This window comes from Centroberyx gerrardi, chromosome 4 (genome assembly GCF_048128805.1).
Source record: "Centroberyx gerrardi isolate f3 chromosome 4, fCenGer3.hap1.cur.20231027, whole genome shotgun sequence".
Lineage (NCBI taxonomy): Eukaryota > Metazoa > Chordata > Actinopteri > Beryciformes > Berycidae > Centroberyx > Centroberyx gerrardi.
The window spans coordinates 33,791,509-33,803,474 of NC_136000.1; the positions used below are offsets into that span (position 1 = coordinate 33,791,509).

An 11,966-nucleotide genomic window follows, 5' to 3' on the forward strand; every position below is an offset into this window, starting at 1 on the left:
GAGATACGACTAGGCATAATTTCAATGGAGATATCTGGAATTCACATTTCAGATCAAAACTGAGATATCTTTAATTGGAGATTCCATACAACTTAATGGCAAAAATAACTTCAATCTTACAAGTCAAAATGTAATTAGAGATATCTTAAATTAGCATTTTGACTAGTCAAAATGTAATTAGAGATATCTTAAATTAGCATTTTGACTAGTAAGATCGAGATGAGACAGGAGGGGGCAAATATCTTGTAATGTGATAAAAGCACTGGAAAACAATCTACAGGTGTTACAGCTCTCAGTGGCCAACAGTAGAAGTCACATACATTTGCACAATTTTGCGATGTAACTTGTGACAAAATAGTCATGGCCATTTTAACATTGCCATCAATAACTATGACATATAATGTCAGGTGTTAATCACCACAGCACCTTTACCCCTCCACTGATTCGTGTCTTCACAGGCCCCTTCCCATCATCCCCTCCACTCAAAAGGAAGGGATAAAGTAGGAAGGTTCCCAAGGTGGTGTGTGTTTATTCTGCCTCATAATGACACTACAAAGACACACACACACACACACACACACACACACACACACACTGCTTATGGCAGTCCATTGGAATTGAGGATGACTCTGCTTCTTGTGATTGGTGAGTAATAGGTTTGCCAGTGGCTATTGTTGCTTATGACGATGCCACTGTAGATAACTATGACACACACACCTCCCATGGTGCATGCATAGGTCAGCGTCTGAATGGGGAGATGTGCTTATAGCATCTTTGTGTATGTGTTTGTGTGTGCATGTTTATACATGTTGAGGATATAGGAAAAGTAACACTGACTCTTATGTGCTGCTGTGAAATAATGTGTCATGTAAAAGTCTGCTACATTCACACTTCTAACCAGGCAAGTCAATTAATACATTTTTAACAACCTAGTAGCTAGTTTCCTCATGAGAAATCACAGATAGTGTTGTATCCAATTTCTGCTGCCTGTGATAACACCGACCGTATTTACATGCACAAATAATTCCCTTCTTTACCTGGTTGCTCGTTAACCTGGTTTTGGGTGGATGCATGTAAGTATCATAACTGGGTTAGGATAACTCAGTAAGCTGATACTTGGCTAGTTTACTCCCATATTAATCTGGTTACTGTGGAATGGGATCATCTTACTGCTTTTTGGTTTTCACCATCATCTCAGACTTAGAGCATTATGGGTGCATACTACTTTGAGATATAGACATCAATCTATCTTTACACTGCAGTCTTTTTAGAATCTGTGTGCCATTCAGGGGAAGGAACCACAATTATTTTAAATTTGTTTTATTCAGAGCTGAATCATAATATTTCCATTCCAATACCAGCATTCAACCAAACACAGTAATGTTTTGAACGGGCTAGAATGAAAAAAAGGTTCATATTGCTCTACAATCTTTTTGCTATACTTTACCTCCATACTGCTCTATCCTCCCCTGGCTCTGAAATCCTTGTTTGGCCGCTGCAGTGTTTTTCCCACAGGGCATCAAGAGGCATATTCAGGTCAGTCAGTCAGGCAGTCAATCAGTCAGTCATCAACACTTCGTGAGATGGCCTCTAGAGGGTATCTTTGGCTGCGAGATGCAATGTTTCCCATACATAGGCTCATCTGTGGCGCACGGCCGTCACAAAAAAAAAAGTTGGTCAATGTATAGAAATTGATCTAAATTGACGTCACGTCTGTCATTTGGCGATGCACTGACCAGCAGACCAGCAGCACTGTACTCAATCTGACGAAAACATAAGGGAAACTTACTAGCTGAGCATCGCATACATTGAATTGAATTGGATTAGATTGAATTGAACATGCGCGCCGTGGGCCTGCATAGGATCTGTGCTTGTTCCTTGTTTCACTTTTGCAGCTTTTTTTTGTCTTTCCCTGCGTCTTTTAAACATATTGTATCTGCAAATAAAAACATGTGCTGGCTTTATTGTTCTCTCTGTTTAAAGTCTGTTGCAACACTGGTGTGTTAAATGCACTTCAGATTCTATTTGATTTTGATTTGTCTACATAGACCTCATACCCCAAATATAGCCATATCTATTAATGCCTTTCTTACGTAAATGTCAGTTTCACCTCTGGGATAAATAAACAATCCCAGTATATTCAACAGTACGGTCAAATCTGATCTGGCCTATATTGTGTTTGACCCCTATAAGCAACAACAGTGGCAGCAGGAATCCATGGTCCTCCCACATGTTCAGACACTGAGGGTATCCAGAGGGTCCACCCCATCCAGACTACATACGTCAGAGCTCTGTAAATACATGTAACACAGAGAGAGAGGAATCCCTAGGATTTCCCACTGCTACCCACACACCCACAGACTATTTGTCAGCCCTCCCTAGAAATTCCCAGTTAGGGCACCTTTCCCACAAGACCCCCTGGACTGGGAAAGGCCACTAGACCCCCTAGGTTGTTACCAATATAAAGTCTCCTGGAAGAACATGGGAGTGCTGTTTGACTACCTACAGAGCACATATAATGACAGGAAGTATTGAGAAATCCTAGGGATTCCTCCGTCTCTATTGCATGTATTTTTGGAGCTCTGACGTATGTAGTCAGGATGGTGTGGACCCTGTGGATGTCCTCAGAGACTGAACATGTGGGAGGACCATGGATTTTTGCTGTCACTGTTGTTGTTTTTATAGGCCAGATCAGATTTGACCATACTGTTGATTGTACTGGGATTGTTTATTTATCCCAGAGGTGAAACTGACATTTATGTAAGAAAGGCATTAATAGATATTTAGCCATGCCATCGCACATAATTAGAATAACCTTGGTATTTATTGTGAACCTTGGTTGTGTAGCTTCCTGGCCATGATATAACCCCAAATTCGGCGATTCTCTGTTATGATGCTCTGGTAGAAGTGATTGGAGAATTATCTTTTTTTTTCTCTCTCCATTCATTGCCATTGTATGTCGGAACAGGTCTCAAGGTATCACACTTCTATCAGATAAACACAAACAAAGCAGATTCTGACAATATATATAAAAAAATAGTCATCCTGCTGAATTGTGTTTAAGTTAATCGCTTTTTTAGCCCCGCGACAGCAGGGGCTCTATAGATGGTATTGTCGGTCGGTTGGTCGCTCTGTTCACCACTTTATGGGTCACGTGGCCCACAGGGAGTTAGACTGCAGACTCTGAAAGGGAAGACCAGAGTTCGACTCCCGGCAGAGACGTTGCGGGGCTGTTACACTCTTAGTCTTGTTTATATTTATTAATTTATTTGAAGTGTATCACTGGAATACGGTTGGAGGAAATTTATGCCAATGGAACGAAGAAAATAATACGTTTACCAATAATTGTAAATAGTTTTTTGTTGTTTTATTTAATTTCTTCTAGGCTATTAATACTATTTATTTTTTTTATTATCAGTGTTGGGGAAGTTACTTTCAAAATGTAATATATTATTTATTACGTATTACTCCTTATTAAAAGTAACCAACTGTTGTCCCACCTGGCTCAAAACTGCATTTTTGAAAAATTCCAATCTGGTTTCAGAGCTCTTCACAGTACTGAATCTGCATTACTAAGAATAACTAATGACCTCCTTCTAGCTGCTGACTCAGGTAACTGCTCCGTCCTCTTGGTCCTAGATCTAACTGCAGCCTTTGATACAGTAGATCATTCCATTCTCATTCACAGGTTAAACCATTGGGTGGGGGTCTCCGGTTCTGCCTTAAATTGGATTTCTTCATATTTATCTAACAGATCTTTCAGTGTCTCTATTAGCGACTCATCTTCTTCCTCTGCCCCCATGTCCTGTGGTGTCCCCCAAGGTTCCATACTTGGTCCAATCCTCTTCTCCATCTATTTGCTTCCGCTAGGCCACATTATTCAAAAACACAACATTTCTTTTCACTGTTATGCGGATGATACACAGATCTACCTCCCCCTAGAGCCTAATAACTACACCAAACTAACTGACCTCAATAACTGTCTTCAAGACATCAAATCCTGGATGGCTGCAAACTTTCTTCAGCTCAATGAGAATAAAACTGAAGTTATCTTATTTGGACCACAGCATTTGACCAACATTATTTCTCCTCATCTTGGCCCATTGGCCCCCTCTGTTAAACCACATGCAAAAAATCTTGGAGTCATATTCGATTCAGGATTGAAGTTTGACAAACAAATCAATCAGGTGGTAAAATTAAGCTTCATGCAGCTCTGCATCATCTCCAAACTCAGATCAATTCTCTGTACTTCTGACCTGGAGAAAGTCATCCATGCCTTCATATCATCCCGCCTTGATTATTGCAACTCGTTATATTTTGGTATCACTCAGTCTTGTTTATCCCGTCTCCAACTAGTTCAAAATGCAGCAGCAAGAGTTTTGACAAGGTCAAAAAAGAGGGAGCACATTACTCCCATTCTTGCCTCCCTACACTGGCTGCCTGTTAGCTACAGAATTGATTTTAAAATCCTGATGTTTGTTTACAAGGTGTTAAATGGTTTCGCCCCCTCTTACATTACAGAACTCCTGTCCCCATATCACACTGTCAGAGTACTGAGATCGTCTGACCAAAGACCTCTGTCTGTCCCGAGATCCAGGACTAAGTGTTATGGGGACAGGGCCTTCTCTATCGCTGCCCCAAAACTATGGAATTCTCTTCCTCCCACCATCCAATTCTCCCCCACTATTGAGATCTTCAAGAGTCATCTTAAAACACACTTCTACTCACTAGCTTTTAACTGTGCCTAACTTAACTTAACCAGCTCAGGTATTTCTCCTGGAGTCTCTGTAGGTCTGTGTTGTCACTTGGGCTCTGTGTGACCATGTGCCTTTACTATTTATTATTATCATCATTATTTATCATCACTCTGATCTTTTCTCCTCTTCTATTGTGTTTGTCTCCTTCTTTTGTTTTGTTTTCCTCTGTGTGTTGTAAAGCACTTTGGATCAACTGTGTTGTGTGTAAAGTGCTATATAAATAAAGTTAAGTTGAGTTGAGTTGAGTAGTGTGATTAAGTTACTTTATTACTTTCTGTTTATGGTAACTAGTTATATTACTACACTGAACAAAAATATAAACGCAACACTTTTGGTTTTGCTCCCATTTTTCATAAGTTGAAATAAAAGATCTAAGACTTTTTCTATGCACACAAAAGGCTTATTTCTCTCAAATTTTTTTCACAAATTTGTTTAAATCTGTGTTAGTGAGCACTTCTCCTTTGCCAAGATAATCCATCCACCTGACAGGTGTGGCATATCAAGATGCTGATTAAACAGCATGATTATTGCACAGGTGTGCCTTGGGCTGGTCACAATAAAAGGCCACTCTAAAATGTGCAGTTTTATCTTGAAAAAAGACATTTATTAGGCACTGAATTATGGATCTCACATGACTAGGGCTACAGATATGCATTTTTTTGAAAACCAGTCAGTATCTGGTGTGACCACCACTTGCCTCATGCAGTGCGACACATCTCCTTCGCATAGAGTTGATCAGGTTGTTGATTGTGGCCTGTGGAATGTTGGTCCACTCCTCTTCAATGGCTGTGCGAAGTTGTCGGATATTGGCAGGAATTGGAACACGCTGTCGTACACGCCGATCCAGAGCATCCCAAACATGCTCAATGGGTGACATGTCTGGTGAGTATGCAGGCCATGCAAGAACTGGGATGTTTTCAGCTTCCAGGAATTGTGTACAGATCCTTGCAACATGGGGCCGTGCATTATCATGCCGCAACATGAGGTGATGGTGGTGGATGAATGGAACGACAATGGGCCTCAGGATCTCGTCACGGTATCTCTGTGCATTCAAATTGCCATCAATAAAATGCACCTGTGTTCGTTGTCCGTAGCCTATGCCTGCCCATACCATAACCCCACCGCCACCATGGGGCACTCTGTTCACAACGTTGACATCAGCAAACCGCTCGCCCACACAAAGCCATACACGCTGTCTGCCATCTGCCCGGTACAGTGAAAACCGGGATTCATCTGTGAAGAGAACACTTCTCCAAAGTGCCAGACGCCATTGAAGGTGAGTATTTGCCCACTCAAGTCGGTTACGACGACGAACTGCAGTCAGGTCAAGACCCTGGTGAGGACGACGAGCACGCAGATGAGCTTCCCTGAGACGGTTTCTGACAGTTTGTGCAGAAATTCTTTGGTTTTGCAAACCAACTGTTGCATCACCTGTCCAGGTGGCTGGTCTCAGACGATCTCGCAGGTGAAGAAGCCGGATGTGGAGGTCCTGGGCTGGCGTGGTTACACGTGGTCTGCGGCTGTGAGGCCGGTTGGATGTACTGCCAAATTCTCGGAAACGACATTGGAGACAGCTTATGGTAGTGAAATGAACATTCAATTTACGGGCAGTCAGCATGCCAATTGCACGCTCCCTCAAAACTTGCGACATCTGTGGCATTGTGTTGTGTGATAAAACTGCACATTTTAGAGTGGCCTTTTATTGTGACCAGCCCAAGGCACACCGGTGCAATAATCATGCTGTTTAATCAGCATCTTGATATGCCACACCTGTCAGGTGGATGGATTATCTTGGCAAAGGAGAAGTGCTCACTAACACGGATTTAAACAAATTTGTGAAAAAAATTTGAGAGAAATAAGCCTTTTGTGTGCATAGAAAAAGTCTTAGATCTTTTATTTCAACTCATGAAAAATGGGAGCAAAAACAAAAGTGTTGCGTTTATATTTTTGTTCAGTGTAGTTTCTACGGCGACCAAGGCTCCTGTCAGCCTCTCTACCCTGCCAGACACTATTTGCCAATAATAGTCTGCTCATATTAACACTGATAGTTCTGGGTCCTCGTTGTTGCCTACTGGAACATCTGCTAATGGCAGCCCCTTTTCCTTTAGCTGCTGTTGGATGTGTTCTCCTGGGACCTTCATCATGGCAGTACATACTTGTGGGGTTTCAATAGCTTCAATCTCAATTCTATATTCTTTATTCCAGATGTTCTCCAGGATTACTTTCACAATGTTGCGTTCTGTTAATACTGGGTTTGTGGAACCAAAGGTATAGAGGTTCAAAGTCTCTTGCCTGAGTATTGGCAATCCCAGAGCTTTCACCAGGTTCTCATGAACAAAAATCCGCTGACTTCCACCGTCCATCAAACAGCGCACCATCTTCCCCGTAAGTCCTTTAGTCCATGCTCTCACAGTTTGCAGCAAGATTGTTTTCTGACCCCCAGAGTTTGTCTTTTCTGTATGTGGCATCACAGAAGTAATGAGAGCATCGCTTGGTCTTTCAGCATCAGTAGAGGGTTCCACGTGCTCACTTTTATCACACACTGCAGGGTGGTGCCTTCTTCCACACACCCTTCATCTTACAGAATTTTGCAATGTGTCTTGGTCCTAGGCACACAAAACACCTTCCCATATTCTTTATTTTCTCTTTTCGCATGGGGATGGTGTTATCTCGGCACAGTTCTGATTTGTGGTCTGCGCTGTTACAGAAAAAACAGCATTGAGAAATGGTTGAGCTACCCGTGTGGAGTGCTGCAGCAGATGGGACATTAGGTTTTCTTAGTTTCATTGCACTCACTGATTCTGGCTTGTAGTGCTACTTATAGGCACCCTGACTTTCTTTTACTTGGTTGCCTGCCTTGGTCAAGTGTATTGCACGTTCTCTACTTTCAACTTCCTGCTGTAAGAAAGTGATGAGCTCAGGAACCTTCCACTCATGTCCTGTTCCAGTTCTATGTGTGTACTCGAGAGCAAGGTCATCAGGGATCATTTGGAGTAACATGGGGCACAGCAATCCACCAAGGGACTCTAAGCTTCTGACCTGCACTTCACACTCATCATACAGCTGTCTCAGTGCAACAATGTCTGAAGATCTTTTCACGGGAGTCAAGTTCAGTAATTTAGACATATGTGCACTCACAACTAGGTCCTTCCTCCCAAATCTCTCCTTTAGCATGGCAATCGCTGCATCATAATTGCCGTCAGTTATTTTTAGCCCTGCGACGGCTCTTGCAGCTGGACCCACGAAATATGATTTAAGGTATGTGAACTTCTCTGTCTTAGTCAATTCTGCATTGTCATGAATGGCTGTTTCGTATTGATCCCAGAATTCTTGCCACATGCATATTTCGCCATTATATTTGTTTATGGTGACTTTCGGCAGCTTTACTGACGGTCTGGAGGACAGTCTGTCTGAATTTGTACTCGTACTTGTTGATGCTTGTTCTCTTTCAATTATTCTGGATGCGCGAGCCTTCCAAAGATAAACGCCGTCCTGATAATCCTGTGATTTCGCAACATCCGCCTCCAGCTCATCCATCGGTATCTCCTCTTCGATTTCCCTTTCCAACTCCAGAAGATTCCCTTCCTTGACCGATAACATGGATAACAGCTCGCGTAGGTGGTCACAGTTGACGTTATCCTCGTCTAGTTCCTCTTCAATAGACTGCAGCAGTCTGGTCGCAGAAGCCTGAACAACTCTGCGCTTCTGTTTCAGTCTCTGTAATCGTTCAGACATTTTCTGGTTCATTGTCAGCTTCTAGGTTGTTGTTAGCTGTAGCTGTAGCTATTTGTTAATTAGTCTGACCATACTTCTCCCTTCTCGGGTTTCGGCACCATAATGTTCTGACCATAACTACAACTTCTGTACGAAATAAACGAACGGAACGTCACTGTTGTTCTTATGTTCATTTTACTGAATGTTCTCAAAACATGTTTACATCAGTAACATAACCTTAGGCTTGTCGCCATATTTCTCTCCGGAACACATTTAGACTAACATTCTCTTCCTGTATATTCACGAACAAGGCATTCTGGGGCTGCCAAACATGTAGGCATTCTGACATTAACTGACCAATACTGCCGCTGAGTGGCAACTATCAGGTAGGTTTCTTAAACAGTACATGAATCAAATAAATCAATAACAAATGCTACATAAATCTATGTCCATGTATTATAAGCCCAAACTAGCCTACATAAAACAAATACAACACCCTCATTGGCTGCCCGCGTTCCATGCGCCAAGCGGCGTCCCCGCCGTTCCATGCGCTAGTGCTTTATAAACACCTGTTCTCACAGCACACAGCGCGCCAATGGCCGCACCGTGCCGCTGGCGCCGCTTGGTGTTTGTTCCAAGTCCATTTTCTTTCACATCTCCATCAACAGCGGCGTTTCATGTCCAAATACTGTCGGAAAAGTCATGGAAGGACAACAACATTACATTTGCAATAGGGCAAGAGTCATTTTATTTGGAAAGTAAAATGATCAATAAATAATAACAAAAAAAATATATATATTCATTAAGTCCCCCCCCAAAAAAAGAAAGAGAAAAAAATGAAAAAATGACTGTGACAACAGACAGGAGTTGAACTTTCCAAGTCCAGTTCCTCCGCTTGGTGTTTGTTCCAAGTCCATTTTCTTTCACATCTCCATCAATAGCGGCATTTCATGTCCAAATACTGTAGGAAAAGTCATGGAAGGACAACATTAGCCTGCATTTGCAATAGGGGAAGAATCATTTTATTTGGAAAGTAAAATGATAGATAAATAATATAGGCTAATAATAATAATAATAATAATAACAACAATAAATAAATGCAGCTAGCCATACCAGGCGTACCGCTGTTGACCGAGACCACCAGGCTGTTTTGCCGCTCTTGAGGAGAGGGGCTGCATTTCCTCTGGTTTCTCTTTTCATGACGTGCAAGTCTTTCGCCTTTTACTAAAGGCTTCCGTGTAGGGTAACACCAGTGAGTCAAGGGCATCTGTGGCAGGATTTGCTGTTTGGCCGAGCCCTGTACAGTGGTGAAAGGGACAAAAAAATAACTAGGCGGATAAATAAACTAAAGGCTCCTTGGATAGAGGTGCTAAGCACGGGTAGCTTCTAAGGTAAAATATAATGGCACACCAAGAAGGAAGAACTTTCACCAGGGCACAGTTGGGCTGCAAACAACAAGGGGAGGCTCTGGCATTCCAAGATGGCATTCCAAGATGGCGATCCAAGATGGCGAGACGCTGCAAGTCCTGTCTACGTCAGTTCGGTGTTTTTAGCCCGTTTGTCGATTAATCTACTTGCTTTATAGTAGATCATTGCGTAATTTGTTGAATTGGTTCAGTGAACTTAGTACCATTGAATTTAACCTGCTAACAAACAGGATTACATTCGGTATTTACTAGAATATATAAAGTGGTCCAATGCGCACCTCCTTCCTTCCTGGATTTACCTGTTTCACCATCATCTTCATCTGCCGGCCTGAAAAGCTCCATCCTGCCTGATTTTATCGTGCCAACCTCCGCTAACCATTTCAATTGTGTCAGCGAACCCGACACTTCCACCTCTCCCAGTCTGATCATCGGCGATTATCCGTGGATCCTCCGCGGTGGCCCGACGTTCCAGTGATTCTACACCGATGCTTCTCTGCTGACTCACCCCTGCTCAGTGCCACAGATCTCCGCTGTTTCTCTGCGGCCTCCTTGCCTCACCGCTTCCAGCTCTACCTGCCCTGTTGATTACCCACGGACTTCTACGCTGCGCTTTGGATCCGAGGATTATCTGCTCAGCTCTTTGGAGTCGTTTTACACCGGTGTGCGACTGGCTTTTCTGACAACGCACCTACGCTGCGGGACTCCAGCGGGGTCACAGCCAAACTCCAACGGGGGGATTTTGAACACCAACCGGGGGATTTTTTTTCCTGCCAATCCACCTCCATTCACATTTGATCATCATAGCGCTTGCAGCGCATCCCGCCGACCGTATCCGGAAAAGTGGAACTTTTACGCACGCTGATAAAAGGCACTCTTATCCCCAATGGGGTGTCGTTATTTACCTTTTCTCTTGCTAGTATACTATAATTTGTCTGTCAAGACCATGTCGCATCCCGAACTGCCTCCAGTGCAGGTAATTCCACCTTCTCGGGGTGAAACTATGCCTCTGCCTTCTTTATGTAGGGACGTTATCTCATTTGCGCTAACTCTGCTACTTGGGCTGCCTGTCTGGACCATTTTGTACATTATTCCAATGCTTGCTTGCTTGTCACTGAAACAATTATGCCATGTGTTTCCAGTCAAGCCGATTATGAGCTCTCTCTCGCGCGCACAACTATCTGAACGCAGCAACTACAGTCACAGTTTTATTATATTACTGTTGCTGATTTCAGGTAATGTGCATTTAAATCCTGGCCCTGATGTTTTACATGATAATGATTATGTCTCCTTTGTTAACAATTCTCACATCTCTGATGCTAAAATGTTAACTTTTGATTGCTTCTGTAACCGCAAAAGTCTTGGTTTAATGCATTTAAATATCCGAAGCCTCCTCCCCAAACTTGATGAGCTGAAAGCATATGTGCATACAGCGAATCCTGATGTTTTAGTCATCTCCGAGTCCTGGCTTAAGAAATCTGTCACAACCTCTGTTGTATCCATCCCCGGCTATAATATTTTCCGGCAGGATAGGCCCTCTAAGGGTGGGGGGGTTGCTATTTACTGTGCGGACAGCTTGTAATGCTCTGTCATTTTATCTAAATCTGTGCCCAAACAGTTTGAGTTGCTGCTTTTAAAGATTAATCTCTCAAGAAACCTCTCTCTCACTGTTGCTGACTGTTATAGACCACCCTCTGCTCCTGCCTGCGCCCTGACTGCTCTCAGTGAACTAATTGCCCCTCACACTTCCTCTGAGTTTGTGCTATTAGGTGACCTGAACTGGGATATGCTCAATCCTCCCAATTCTGTACAACTTCAGCTGGATGCTCTAAATCTCTCCCAGATTGTGTAGGCTCCTACCAGATTTAACACCAAGTCTATGGAAAACGGAACACTCATTGATGTTATTTTCACCAACATGCCAGCCAAGAACACATCTGCAGTTTTTTGCCAAGGCCTTAGTGACCATTGTAGTATTGCTTGTGTACGCAAGGGAGCTAATGTCAAACACCCTCCCCTGATCATCTATAAACGCCTGCTAAAGAATCTTAACGAGCAGGCCTTCTTAGGC

At 42.9% G+C, this 11,966-nt stretch overlaps 1 non-coding gene across 1 annotated transcript; it reads left to right on the top strand.

The window, feature by feature from the left end:
- The first annotated feature begins 9,649 nt into the window (after positions 1-9,649).
- On the top strand, positions 9,650-9,764 carry LOC139928994 (U5 spliceosomal RNA). Its single transcript, XR_011785388.1, has one exon. It is a non-coding gene; the product is annotated as a U5 spliceosomal RNA (small nuclear RNA).
- Positions 9,765-11,966: the final 2,202 nt, after the last annotated feature.